A 14,739-nucleotide genomic window follows, 5' to 3' on the forward strand; every position below is an offset into this window, starting at 1 on the left:
AATTAAGTAGGGCTTAAAAAGTGAATACCAAGAAGCTCCAGAAGTACAACCAATATCAAATATGAACTTTTTTGTACAGATTGGCAGAAACAATTAAATTTTCTTGAGAGATCATGATAGCAAATGATATCTACTCAAACTCTACTTTCTAAGGTTTACCGGGTGTTTGTTAGAAATTTTGATTCCTAGACTGGCTGACAACCTTCAGTACTGAATCAGGGAGCAGATAATAATAGAAGAAATACAGTCAGCTTCTGATCCAAAAGAAACTGAAGTATATAAAAGATTAATTACATATTAATAAAGGGGGGAAAAAAGGAGGAGTTATAAAAAAACAACAAACAAACAACAGACAAAACCAAACAACATGTCATCCTACATTGTAAAGAAGGCAGCCTTTCGCTCCAGGTTTTCAAAAAAGTTAAAAAATATGATGTACTTAACAGCACTTACGTAACTTCCACAACTTTAATTAAATCCCAAAGATTGATTCTCCCAGTGCCACGATGAGCACAAAGTAAAAATAAATGAGTAGGAGAATGAGATAAGGGGAAAGAGAGAAACTATATGGCATTCTATTTATCGAAACAGCAAACTTAAGCACCAAGAGTAAGCGTACGTAAGCTGTCTCGTTCATAATTAACATTCCCTTTAAACCTGCATCTCACCAGATAAGCCTGCTTTCTGAATATATTCTACACTCGTTCTACTCACAGATACCAGCATATTAACCCTTTCTGTCCTGGGTGGACTTACACCCAGACTTGAACCCTACCTGCTGCTGCACAAAGACCTGCACGTAGCTTTTAGACAGGAGACTTGTCTTTCACCCAAACATATAAGCGCATTAATCAGTGTTAGACAAAAACAACTTAATCTCAGTTTCTAGAGGTGTGTATCTGAAAAGAAGTTAAAGAACACATAAAGACCAAACAACAATCCAAAAGTACCGTTAGAAGAACTCAAAGAACATTTTTAACTATTGAGATGTCCGATCTTTGTCACTCTAGCTTCAAGAATATCAGTTTAGATAGCAGAAAAGAGATATTTCATATGGTAAGAAGTCAGGTGACAAAGAAGGAGCTCCATCCTGAATTAGTAAAACCAGAGATGTTTCCAGATGATGATTTTTCATTACACACACAAAGGATTCTCTTCATTTTGCATTTCCAATTCAGCGGCCTGAATGCCAAGAAACTCATTTTAGTGGCTAAAATTAATACTTACTGCATTCTGTAGAAAAGCTGTACATACACCTACTTATCTTCGATAACCACAGACCTGGCTGGCTTACCCCACATAGAGCTCAGGCCTGGTTTACGCAGAAAAGAGATGCAAGCCGGCAAAGCGGAACTCTTGCTGACAAAAAAGTACAATGAATCACTTCTTTCAATGGCACAAAGTCAACCACCGCACAACCAACAAGCACAATGCTCATCTGCTTCTTTAAGCCCTAAGCTCCTCTAACGCGGCCCTAAAATACCCCTATTCTTATGACAGAAACCACCCAAGTCCTATTGAGAGGAAGCTCCCAGCAGCATGATTTCGAAGTTTCTTTACCAGCCTATGCTTCTGATAGTCACATGAACCCAAGAATCCTGCCTGGAGTGGGAAAAACGTACAGTGACCTAAGCTCATGGCAAGAGAAGGCCAATTAGATGCAGTTGCTTGAATGAGATATTACAGAAGGGTTGCAACCCAAGGGCTGCTAAAGTAAGCAGCAGGAGCACTTGAAACATTTGCAGCAAGGACGCAGTTCCTAATGCTGTTCCATGGAGAGGAAAATCTGGAGCCAGCCCAGAAACCTGTATTTTCTTCAAGAAAACCTCAGTCATTTTCCCCTTAGCTCCTAATTGCAGGTACCTCCTGGGGCTACAGAGTGCAGCTGTAAGAAAGAGTAGATGGAAATGCCAAGACAGATGCGAGGTTTGACTCTGAGGAATGAGGAATTTGCCAAGACCCAGCAGGACACAGCCAGACTTGGCATCCTCACCACTGAGGAGAGGAAGAAAGGGGAATGGAACAGAATAAGGTGCAAGTTTTAAATGCATGCTCTCTTGAATCAGCTTGATGCTTATATAATTTTCACTTATTTAAGGACTGTTTTGCATGGCAAGAGTTCAAAAGAACACAGAAAGAAAAAGGAAAAAAACCAAACCAACAAAACACAGAGAACATGCATTTAATAATACCAAAATAGTTTCAAAGCCTTGACAAGGCACAGTTCCTTTCCTAGAGGAACAGCAGCATTTTACTCTGAGCAACAGTATCTTACAGCACCATGCTAAAGTAAGTCACCATGCACCGAACTTGACAGTGGTATAGAGATCTTTGGGGTGCATCACCTACGACATGGTGTGGGACCTATCCAGGCCGCTATAGTGACCTTTATCACAACTTCAGACATGGCTTCAGGGAAAATGGTCCACATCCCCTATCACTTCCAACAGTAAAACCAGACAAAGGGCATAATTCAGAACGTATCAACAGTCGGTAAGCCATTAGAAGCAGCGTTTCAGAACAGGACAGTACTCATAGAGTCTTACTTTCATGACAAAAGAATACAATATTTCACAAAATAATGAAGAAGTCATAATAGCTTGAACTGCAATACAAAAAAAAAAATTCCAGGTATAAGAAAAAGCCTTAAAAGAAAAAAAAAAAATCAGAGTCTAGAAACTCTTCACAGGAGTTCAAGCTTGTTAGTATTGTTTCAGTGAAAAACCATCAAAAAGATGCGTAGATAACATAAGCAGTCTTAGCTCATTAATTGCAGTGGAGTCACATGGAGTTCAATGAAAAGAGGATATGGTCCCACCTATATCTCAGAGCACTTGAAAACAGGTGTCAGACACTATACGAATCCAATGTTCCACAAAGGTGATGTTGAAATAAGTTTTACCTATGAAATGATTTGTATGGTATTTTTCCACCATCTGAAGCAATAAAAGCTGCCTCATTGTTCTTTATCTAGAACCTTATTATTTTAGAAGAATCTGCATTTGACCTCCTACAGAATTTTGCATTTCCATGTCACCATCTGAAAATTCAGACCAGAACCTTTTATCTGTGTTGTTCCAAGTATGAGGTATCAAAATGGCTCCTTAATGTGAAAATTAGCATCTTTGAATATGTAGAATTTTGTTTTTAACTTGTGGACTCACTATGGAGAAGATCTTGCTAAGAGAAAGCTGAGTTATGGAAGTAAGTTTTGCATTTTATTCTGAATACAGCAAGGCTCAATATCATTCTCATCTACTGTAGAAGTGATTTCTGCAGCCCAGGACTAGCTCACATGAAAATCTTGTGGCTACAGGAAATAACTATCAACTTATTAATTGGGAAATTTACAATTCTAACCAGTACTGCTGGGTAGTGACAATTACAGGTATCTTCAGACAGCTAGCACGAAATGGATGCATTAGAAGAGAGATCTTCAACTGTGGGTTTGTTATTTTTTAAATTTGTTTGTTTTGCTTTTTTTAATTCACTAACCAAGGAGAGAACAAATACCATGATGAACTCAAAACAGCTGAATTGCACCATAATGGGTCTGGTAAGTTCCTACCATTTGCAGCTTTCTTTAGTTTGTTGTTTCACTGCTAAGCATAAATGACCAAATTCTTGGCTTCTATAAATCATTTCAGCACAATAACCCTAATGGAAATACTTACATGAGACAACACTGGCTAGGGACTTAGCCTACTCATGAGATGCAGTAAGCAAACATAAAGAACATGAAATCATATGTCTTTTTTTGTGTGTTTTCTGGCAGTAAAATTTCTATAATAAATACCAAAGCAGCTTCCCCAGAAGTCTTTGCAGACAGCCTGGAACCCAGGCCCTGGGCTTAGACTCCGGGGCGGCCGCTGACAGTCACTGCTCTGCGAGTGTCATGGCAACCCCGCAAACATCATGCCCTCCTTGGGACATTTTTTGCACTAAGACTTTCATGGTGCACACAGCTCCTTTCCATGGGCTTTGTAGGACTGGCTTTTCCACACTGCAGAAACATACTACTTTCTGGACTCAATAGTTGAAAAGAAATGTGGTTCTGACCGTTCAGTTTCATAATTGGTATTTATATTTTCTGGAACTGAAAAAAAAAACAAACAAACAAACAAAAAAACCCAAAAAACCCAAATCCCTCAAATGATATCAATCCCATTTTCACATCATCATACAGTAATGAATAGATGCTCAAAGAGTACACCAGGTACCCACAGAAAGATAGACACATAAAACTGCATACAATAATAATAATAATCTATTACAGTTATATCACGAAAATCAATAAGATTTTTAAAACTACAAGAAACATTTTTCTTTAAATCAGTTGTGTTAGAAACTATCAAGGTTAAAACAATGGGCTGAGCTAAAATATCCACAAGCAAGTGAGAAATTGCTCTCAAATCACATTTTTCAAAGCCCAATTAAAAAAATCTGGTTTATTGTTACCTCAGGCCTGTGCAAGGGCAACTGTTTACTGTGACCCTTGGTTAGAAACAATAAAGTTCTGTCATACTTATATGCAGACAAAAAAATATGTTGAAGGGTAACAAAAATCCCTTTCGTCAAGAACTGCCAAAAAATGAAGCCAGTTCAGGATTGATTAGTCATCAATATTATTCAGCTACATTACATTTATCCGGTTACATATACCTGGACATATCTTTAAATCTCTTTCTCCTCTTCTAATAATCCCCATCAGTATATTCTGGTTCTGTTCTTTACCAAACCGGACGCTACCACAGTGCTAGCGACATACTCCTGCTATATTAAATAAAGAATGAGTTTTAAATGAAGAATGGACAAAAAATAGACGCATCATTCAGCATATTAACACGGACATTTAAATCTATGCTGATTAGAATACTACTTAATTGCTTTGAACATAAAAGCCTGCTTTGGCCAGCCACTATGAAACCTGATCTTAAAGGAAGTATTCTGAAGTCATTACCTTAGTGTTACTAAAATGGAAATCTTTGGCTGTCCAAATGACATAGTAGGAAGCACCAAAGTGCATTTGAAAACAACCAAACCTGGGATGGATAGCAGTGCTCAGTTTTTCAAATCAATTACGAAAATCTGAAACTGGTCTCCAGATACTGAATATCCCTACTTACAACATGATTCTGCTGACTGAAGTATTCAAGCAGCGATAACTCAGGCAAGCAAATCCAGGCTGAGAATGAGATCTTACGAGTGCATATTAAGAAGACATTTTCAACTTGAAAAAGATGGTGATGAGACATGAACTGTCAAGGGAAGTCATTGAGACCCTTTAGTATCACGTAACAAACCCTGTAATGTGTGAATATTGAATAGCTTACATTCTTTCATTGATGTTTAAAAAAAGAGAACGGCTTAGGCAGAACAAAATTTCTGGTAGATAGATATGCTTTTTCACGCCCTTGGGGCAAGCAGTTTTCAGTTTCTGTTGTACCTATGTTATCCTTAGCTCCATACTGTATTGCTTCATGCATTGCTAGAGAACCTTACACGATAGGAATTCATACTTCAGAATTTGTCATTAAAAGATACTTATAAAGACTAAATACATGGTATTTTAAAAACACTTTAAAAGAAGGCTTGGAAGACTTTAACAGACTAGAGAAGTTAGGTTTGGTCTTCAAATTACTACTTTACCTTTATACAATACTTTTTACCAAAAGATCTTAAAAGACATCCCATCCCATACAATTTTTCTGACACAAATGCTATTATTTTTCAGCACTTGCAGAAACATAACTATCTAAAGACTAAATTATTTGCCTAAGGTCTTTAAGATAAACGTACGGCACATTCTCTTGTCCATGCCTGTACCATTCTTCCCCCTCTCTTTTCTCCCACTACTGCCAAGCAGGAACTAAGCGTAAAGAGTTAATAAGGCAGAGCTCATCACCGTTTATTCCTTCTGAGAGACCTGAGTGATAATGCAGACAGCGACAGAAACCCCATCTTTTCCACTTTCCGTTTTATTTAAAACAAACAAACAAACTAAAAAACAGAACAAAAAATGCTACACCAAAACCTGAAGCAATTACCTAGCACGTCAAGTAGTGAATTAAATAATACAAAAGTTTTCTGCCATTTCCCAAAGGCTGCATATGATAGTTGAAACGAGCAGCAATACACACCCATTTCTGCATGAGATTCTGAGAATCCAAGTAGCTATGAACACTTGAAGTTACTAATAATTATTGCACTACAATGACTAATTTTGTTCCCCAACACAGCAATCAACCAATATCCACAAACACTAGAGGGCAACAGTGTCCCACAGAAAAAGTCAGGGAGGAGAGAAAGGGGAAAAAAAACCCAGGCAACTGAAGGGCTGGCGCGGGTACCACACCAGGCAGGCAGATGCTAAGTAAGGCAGTAAAGAACAAAACCAAAACAAACCCCGAAAAAACACCACCAAACTAACCCGAAAACGCTGCCCCACGCAGCGGGCCGCCCGGGCCGCGCCCGTGTGTAGGGGCCGGAGCCCCGGCAGCGCTGCCGCCGCCCGCCCAAGCCCCGGGCAGCCGCCCCGTCGGGCCGCGCTCCGGGCCGGGCCAGCCGAGCGGTGCCCGCGGCGGCGCAGGAGCCTCCGGAGCGGCTCAGACAGCGCCCGGCCGGCGGCGCCCAACTTTGCGGGGAGGAGCGGGGGGCCCCGCGGGGCGGGCGGCGGAGGCAAGCGCGCACCGCCCGCCCGCCCGCCGAGTTGGGAGACTTCGCCCCGCCGGGCCCGGGGGCACCGCGCCGAGGAGCTGCCCGCCCCGACCGTTACCTCCAGGCGCGCTCCGCCGACATGCCGCCGCCCGGGGGCCCGCCTGAGGGCGAGCGCCCGCCCGCCGCAGCTCCCGCTCTCGTCCCCCGGCGGCGGGCGCAGGGAGCTGCGGAGGCTCCTCCGGGGAGAGGCGGCTACAGCCAGCGGGCGCGGGGAGCGCGGCGCGGTACGGCACCGCCCGCCCGCGGGGAGGTGCGGCGGGGCTGCCCGCCCGGGGGTGCGAGCGCCGCTCGCCTCGCCTCGCCCTCCCGGAGGAGGGGCCCCGCGCCGCGCCGCCGCTCCCGCACTCACCGGCGAAAGGCGGGCGGGGGCTCCGCCGCGCCGCCTCCCCGCCATTGGCCGGCAGCGGCGCTGCCGCTCGCTGGTCGCCGCCTCCTCCGCCTCGGGAGGCTCGGCCGGGCCGGGCCGGGGGCGGCGGGGAGGCGGAGCGGGGCGGGGGCCGAGCCCTCGGGCTCCTCCTGCCCTCAGCGAGCCGCGGTGGCCGCGAGCACACGGCACCTGCCGCGCCTCCTGCCCGGGGGACCGAGGGCCGGGGCTCCTGCCCAAGGCAGCTCCGCGCGACCTCCAGCAAATCGCCAGCTCCCTCTGTTGTGGGCTTTTTTACCGCCTATTTTGAATAAAGTATGATTTTTTTTTTTTTTTTTTTTTGCTTCTCCAAAAAAAAAAAATTTAGCAAGCCCCTCCTGCGGCAGTGCTGAGGGGAAGTTTAACTCAAATCCGCTTGTCAAACCTGTCGCTGTCCGTGCAGGTTTAGGGTCTGACCGATTTCTGAATCGTTTTAAGTGCAGCACACAAGGGTGGAAATTCCATAAGGTCAATTATATTTTCTTAAGACAATTTGGGGTTAAAATCTTGAAAGAACGCCAAGTAATGTGTTTGCAGCCTCACTGCTTTTCTTTATTGAATTTTCTAACCCCATGAGTTAGTCCCTCTGTATTTTTCAGTGATACTCTGCATCCTTCACTCCAGAGATGGGGCTATTCCATTACTGCGGGTTAGGGAGTTACGATTCCCTGCCTGAACTGCATTAGCTGACTTCTAGCCTTCACAAATGGGAAATAAAATTAATAAATTTTACAAGTGCCCTCTTGATCTAACTAATTTACTTCACCATTGCATGGCGATTGTTAGCTCACCTAATGGCTGATAATTCAATATACCAGATTAACTCCATCACTGGCGGTTGTCTGCCCAAACCTTTCTTTCTATGACTCACTCAAGACAGAAACTTAAAGGAAAAAAGCCAAAGTCATCTGAATGTTCCTTTTCCAAATATCAGCAGAATTTACAGCTCTTGATTCAGGAATATTGCTGTTTACTGCTTTCTCCTCTTTTCCCTCCCTTTTATTCTCATGACACACTCTGAAGGAACATCCCAAATTTTAATGTCTTCTAAGCTAAAAAGCAAGGCAAGGTCCCAGGCCCCATAAACTAACCATCCAGCAGGACAGAGGACTTGCTGACACGAGGGCTTTCTCTGCGTGAGGTTATTAATCCACGGAATAGAGAGTCCATCAGAAATCCTGTTGCCCTCTTGGATTTTCTCCCATATTAAGCTTCTCAACTGCGTGGTTACCCTAATACAGTCTTGCTTTGGGGCCTCTCTGTTTTGAAGGACTTTTCCTACAACACGCTATGAGGTATGGGGTGGAAGCCAGCCATGAGTGACTGAAATTCTTGGATGCGAGTTCAAACTCACCAATGTGCGTCGTTTCCCTCCTACCATTCTGAGTAGCTGGCACCGTTTTTAAGTTACCACTGGCCAACATGGACAGAAGAGTGTTACATACCGCTTGTCCTCATAAGCACTTGGACGCTCACAGAGATGTGCTAGACATCTCACAGCTGAGGGCTTCAGCACTGCGAGTCAGCAGCTGCAGTACCGAGCGGTTCTGGCAGGAATATTAACAGCTTTGATCTTTCTTGGTGCTACTTTTCAGTTGTTTTGCTCTTGAGCTGTCATTGCAGTGTGAACTGGGCACGGTGTCTCAGCCATTCTTGTCGCAATGCATCTTAAGACACTGCCGAGCGTGCTTCTGGCCAAAATTTTTGCGTGGCCCCCAGTACCTCACAAAACAAACTGTAGTAATGTGGTGTTGTATTATCACAGAGTGCTACCACAAATGCCATAATTGTGGCTGTTTACAACATTTGAGGTCACATCTAATGTGCACCACCCCAGAACTGAATAGGTAAATGAGCAGTTAATCCAGACAAGAAATTAGGTGGGAGGGAAACCGGTGGGCTACTGAACTGCACGCAAAACAGAGGCACATTCAGACAACTGGTAGCCTGTACCATGAACTAAGGCAACACCTATGCTACTGCTGCTGTTACGCAAGGCAGGGACTGGATCCTAGTTCCCAGATGTACGTACTGACTTGTGTCCTATATATATTCAGTAAAGAATCGACATTGAAGCAAACTGTCCTCTGCTCCATGCCTGGGAATGTTTCCCAAAGAAACTACTTGCCTCATTTCAGACTGTTGCCCCAAACCAACTATATTGCAGGTGAAGGATTCAAGACTCTAGGATGTAAACCAACACTACGGATCACAGAATGGCTGAGGTTGGAAGGCACCTCTGGAGGTCATCTGGTCCAGCTCCCCTACTCAAGCAGGGCCACCCACAGCAGGCTGCCCGGGACCATGTCCAGATGGCTTTTGAACATCACCAAGGATGGAGACTCCACCACCTCTCTGGCTAACCTCTGCCAGTGCTCAGTCACCCTCACAGGGAAAAAGTGTTTCCTGATGTTCAGAGGGAACCTCCTGTGTTTCAGTTTGTGCCCATTGCCTCTGGCCCTGGCACTGGGCACCACTGAAAAGAGCCTGGCTCCATCCCCTCCGCACCCTCCCTACGGGTATTTGTAGACATTGAGGAGACCTCCCCTGAGCCTTCCCCTCTCTAGGCTGAACAGTCCCAGCTCTCTCAGCCCTTCCTGGCTGAGCACGCCCTGGTGCCTGGGGTTGCTCCTCCCCAGGCGCTGGACTCCGCACTTGCCCTTGCTGAGCTGCATGAGGTTCCTGTTGGTCCAGTTCTCCAGCCTGTTAAGGTCCCTCTACAGACATACCACATCAGTTCAACTCTGAATTCCCTGATTTCCCATTAATGGGTGCCTTCAGTTTATATGAACACAGGTCACTTCATTGTGAATTAACTAAACTTGGGAAAAATAAAATGCTTTGTACATACGAGCCTTTACTCTCCTACCAGAACATGTCACTTAGGCACTGCAATGCCATTCAGTATCCAGCACTGAATCCTTACTTTGAATATCTGTCCTGTGTCTGATAAATTGGTTATTTTCAAGGTAATTACTTTGAAAATTGTACCTTAATGAATTCCTATCTATATAAATTACATTGTGTTCCGACAGCACCACTGACTACTTACGCCCTTACACATACACATAGCTATGTGTGCACAGTTGCACACAAGCTGGTAATTCCAATTACACTCTTTCTCTTGGAATACCACAATGAAAAAAAATGTGTTTAAGAACTTCCAGGAACAGCTCCATCTCAGTTCAGCTTGGCTTTTTAGTCGTCTCCTGTCTGGAGCATGTTTAAACATGTTTTCTTGCAACAAAGATAGGCTTAAAAAAGAGGTAGCCTATGTTCCCTAGCGATAGCCTCAGCTTTTTGCCTTTCTTACTGCTGGCCTCGACACATGAATGCTCTCTTTCTCATTCACATTTTTCTTTAAATTGAAGTCTTCACACAGTGCTTCCTCCTTTTGCATAATCAGCAATCTTTCTACCTTTCTCAAATGAACTGAATCCTATCTTGTCTTGTGGTCTTATCTCTTTCAGGCTGTTAGTGCAAGAAATAGTTCTAACCATTGCATGGTTCTAAAGTCTGCAAACAAACTCTTGGTCTTTCCAATTTCTGTTGAAATCTGTGTAAAATTGAGGCATTTTTGTTATGGTGGTTATTATTACAACTCCCACCACAATTAGTGCCTATAAAATAGACAGACTGATTACCTTGGGCATCATTCCATAAGCCAGGGAAAGGTTATTGGTTGGAGAGTTACATGTAATAACAACAGTTTTCAATTAATAAAGAAATACTTTCTCTAGTCTTGCCATTTCAAAGATTAGATACATCTTTTAACCAAACACGAATTATTATTTGTATTATTTTTGTCAACATTTTCTTGCAGGGAGCCATTACAGTGAGGTAGGTATTTGAAAACAACGAGCATCTAGGCAATTGCCTGTTATTAGTCATTTCACTGTTACTTTTTTAAAGCTATTACAAGTACTACTAGCCAAAATGCAAAGTTACTGTAGATTCACAATGCTCTTTGGATTAATCAGAAACTGGATTTTAAAACAAATCTACTAAATACACAATATTAACAATGCTTAATACCTTTATGTTTTAAATACTACGCAAATATTAATGAGTCCTTAATGGGTATTTTTGTCATGGGTATTAATATTGCTCTCCACTTACTTGGCATAGTATATTACTCCATGAAATTGCCAAAGACCAGGGCAGTGACTCAGTGAAGGTTACGATTAGAAGTCAGAGGTTTTTGACTCAGGGCTGGGTTCAGACTGTGAGACCAAATCACACTGTACTAAACCAGACATGGTCTGAAGCCAGTGAATGCTCTTCCATGTTAAAATGCAAAGACGTAATTTCTCCCCTTAGTTAAACTGCAAAAGGCTTTCTTTACAAGTTTCATCTATATAATGAAGAGAAAAACGTGGTCTAAGAGTTAAGAAACACCGGTGGTCAAAAAAGTAACCAACTGAGAGGCTATCTCAGAGAAGAAAAAAAACCAACACTGTTCAAGTTTATAACTGTACTACATTTTTTCCATGTTATTACAATACACTTCATTTGTCAAATTTTTAGAGATTATTCTGTAGCAAACAATATGGGAAACCAGGCACGCTTACGCATTTTCTCTAAAAAGTCACTAGCTTTCAGATGGAAAATACATTTATTGTTTCTCTTCACTAGTTTCTATTTCATTTTCAATACCTTATCCTAAAAAAAAATCCTACTATCTGCATACATTGTAGTAATATCTTTCAAACCAGTGGAAGGCAAGTTGCTAATTATATGCCGTGGGTGATGACTACTTGGCAGCAGAAAGGCATTTTTATCGCTAGGCTCAGAATAAACTATTGTTATAAATATGTTTTGTTCCATTTTAATCAGGGTATCGAGACAATTATCATCTTTGTACAATCATCAAATGGCCAGCTTTGGAATTCAAGCAGCTCAAAAAATCATTAGGTATTTCTGTTCTAAGCTGCAAACCCATCATTTACTGCCCAAGTCACGTGGCACGTGAAGTGTAAGACAGCTCCATTAATGAGGAGGACTGAATATTTTCTGTCACAGTTTACCAGGAAATTTGCTTATGAAAAGAGAGGAAAGACTCTTCCTTCCCATTGTCTCAGGTTTGTAGGTTTCACGTTAATAAATATTCAAAAAAATAGCAGCATAGATTCAGAATGTATTAATTTTAGTTAGCTGTTTTGAGTGTATGTCAATTTGAGTGAAAGCTCCTTAGTAATATTGAAATTGGTTAAAGGGAAGTGATAACGGGAATGGAAAAGGATTAAAAAGAAACCAAGTTGCTATAAGCACAATCGACAGTCTAAAGCATCTTTGCCCTTTTTAAGACAGTAATATGTAATTAGAACTTCTGTTAAAAATTGATTTTAGGATATGTAATAAAATAGGGCAAACTCTGGGCTAAGAAGAACTTGCATTATTACCCTAAACCCAACCCATTTTTCCCACCAGTAACAAAGGAAAAGTTCTAAAAACACCTTGTAATTTGCAAAGGGAAAAAGTTAAATTGCTATACCCAGCTCTTCAGTCCAGCAATAATCCAAACTCTTCCCAAAGCAGAACGTCACTTACAGGTGGCTGGAAAAATCATCCTAATTTCATCTTTCCTTTCCCTCAGCAAAAGTAGCTCTGGAGAACAAGGCTAATTTAGCTATTTCTTTTTTAAAGAAAAGAAGCATCCTTCAGCACTGCCTTCAACTTCCTCATGCCCTTCTTTTTTTTTCTATACAAATAAATTCCTCCTGCCTTCTCTGCTCCTTGAACATGCAACACCTAAAGCACAGCCTAGCTTCCCTGCACCCTTGGAGCCAGCAAACAAAAAGCAATAAACAGAGGAGTTTGCACAGGACTGGGAAGTTATTCAGAATGCAAGGTAATGCACTGTAGGATCAATGACATGAATGTCTGCTATAAACTGGGAGCTCATCAGCTGGAAATCACTGAGGTGAGAAAGGACACGGGTACTAGTCAAAGCTAGAGAATGTCTGTCAGCTGCTAAAGTGATGTGTCTAGAAAATACCACAAGCAGTGCTTGCAGAGGAAAAGAAGAGGTGGAAATATTGAAAGTGTTGATGCTGTTGCATAAGGCTGTGGGAAGTCCTCACATGGAACGCTGTTTAAAGTTCAGGGAAAGCAATCCAAAGTGGAAGAGGTGGAGAGAAGAGCTGTTACTGTGACCAGGGGAACGCGCAGCCTGTCATACGACAGGCAAGGTGAAGGTTGTGAGGTGATGTCACTGCTGCACGTGAGGGGGAGAGATAAATACGCAATAGTAGCTAGCAAGTATTTAAGACAAAAGAGATTTTTGGTGTAACAGTGATTGGGTAAAAACTGTGCATATAGTTAGGCTGCCAATTAGAAGCAGCTTTTAAATCATCAGAGTGAAGCAGACTCATTCTGTGAACAGTGAGGGCAAAAAGCGTAGCTAACACTAAGATGGAGCTTGAGCGACTACAGGACATCATTCATCAGAGTACTAGATTGGACTTGATGACTTAAGAGGATCTTATCGATCAGTGACCCTATATTTTTTATTGTGGTGGGATCAACAACAACGAGAACACTAACAATAAATCCTCATCGTTGATGTTTAAAGTTGCTATCAGCTGATACAGCTGCGGGGTTTTGTTTGTAACGCTGATTGTTTCAGGCTGGCTGTAGGCACCAGCAAAGAAGAGCACCTGCATTCTGTTCACATGAATATGAACATCACCTTCCAAGTCATAATTTCTTAATGAAAGCTTGTATTCTGGAACACAAGATGTTAGCCTCCAGGGAAATGTATCAGCTTGTCATCTGTCCCAGGAGTCAACAGGTAAAGAAAAAAAAGAGGGAATTTTTTTTTTTTTCCCCCCTGCTAGAATTAATTTGAATACTCTGGTTTTTTCCTTATTAATATTTCAGTTCTCCCCAAACATGAAATGGATTAAAATATCAGATATGCTGGTAGAACTCTTATTTTTGTCATATATTATTTTGGTTTAATCATAACGAATTATGCCAACAGGTTGCCCCTATGTAATCACGCACCATGCACAGAGATCTTAATTACCCTCTTCATCAAGTAAGGATATTCATGATAGCACATTATTATCCAGGGTATTATCCTATATTGTAATATGTGATGCCACATGAATACCATATGGGAGAGGGATTTGAAAAAGGTTACAGGGTAATAAGTGTATTTTATTCCACTCAGAAAACTCAAGAGAAACAGTTCTTTTCAAAGATCCAGAGACTGTAATTACATGCAAAAAGTTAAGTCACCTTAAAGGTAAATGCTAAACCAGAAAGACTGAAGATTAAAATTAAAAGCTGAAATTTCCTATTGTTATTAGTGCCCCACTGCACTAGATATTGTGCAAATATATGAAAAAGGTGGCTCCCATCACAAGGAGTTTAATTCTACCTTTCAGCTTGTGTTGTTCTGGAGAAGAAATGGTAGTAGGTTTAAGCTAGCAGCTGGTGGTAATATAATAGCAGTGAATTATAATGCTTTATAATGCCGTGAATTTTCTGTGTAATTCCCTCTGAAATTTACTAGGAGTTGTGCCTAGAAAATCATGATTCGGCATAGCCCCAAATGTCAGACCTACCATTTCATTTTATTTACCCAGTATGTGGCACACCCCTTGCGCATC

General features: G+C 42.0%; 1 protein-coding gene across 2 annotated transcripts in view; it reads right to left on the reverse strand.

Moving 5' to 3' along the window:
* LOC104019134 (N-deacetylase and N-sulfotransferase 3) overlaps positions 1-14,739 on the reverse strand; it is a 355,872-nt gene that overhangs the window by 65,507 nt on the left and 275,626 nt on the right. The window contains exon 1 of one of the 2 annotated variants that reach the window (XM_087737226.1): positions 6,776-6,947. The exons of the other annotated variant lie outside the window; for it this stretch is intronic. The gene's annotated coding sequence lies outside the window, so the exon portion shown is untranslated. Of the gene's footprint in view, positions 1-6,775; positions 6,948-14,739 lie in introns of those variants that run through there. 2 annotated transcript variants of the gene reach the window in all.

The sequence above is a fragment of the Nipponia nippon genome, unplaced genomic scaffold (assembly GCF_047370975.1).
Source record: "Nipponia nippon isolate SJK-2023a ecotype South Korea unplaced genomic scaffold, ASM4737097v1 scaffold_6, whole genome shotgun sequence".
Lineage (NCBI taxonomy): Eukaryota > Metazoa > Chordata > Aves > Pelecaniformes > Threskiornithidae > Nipponia > Nipponia nippon.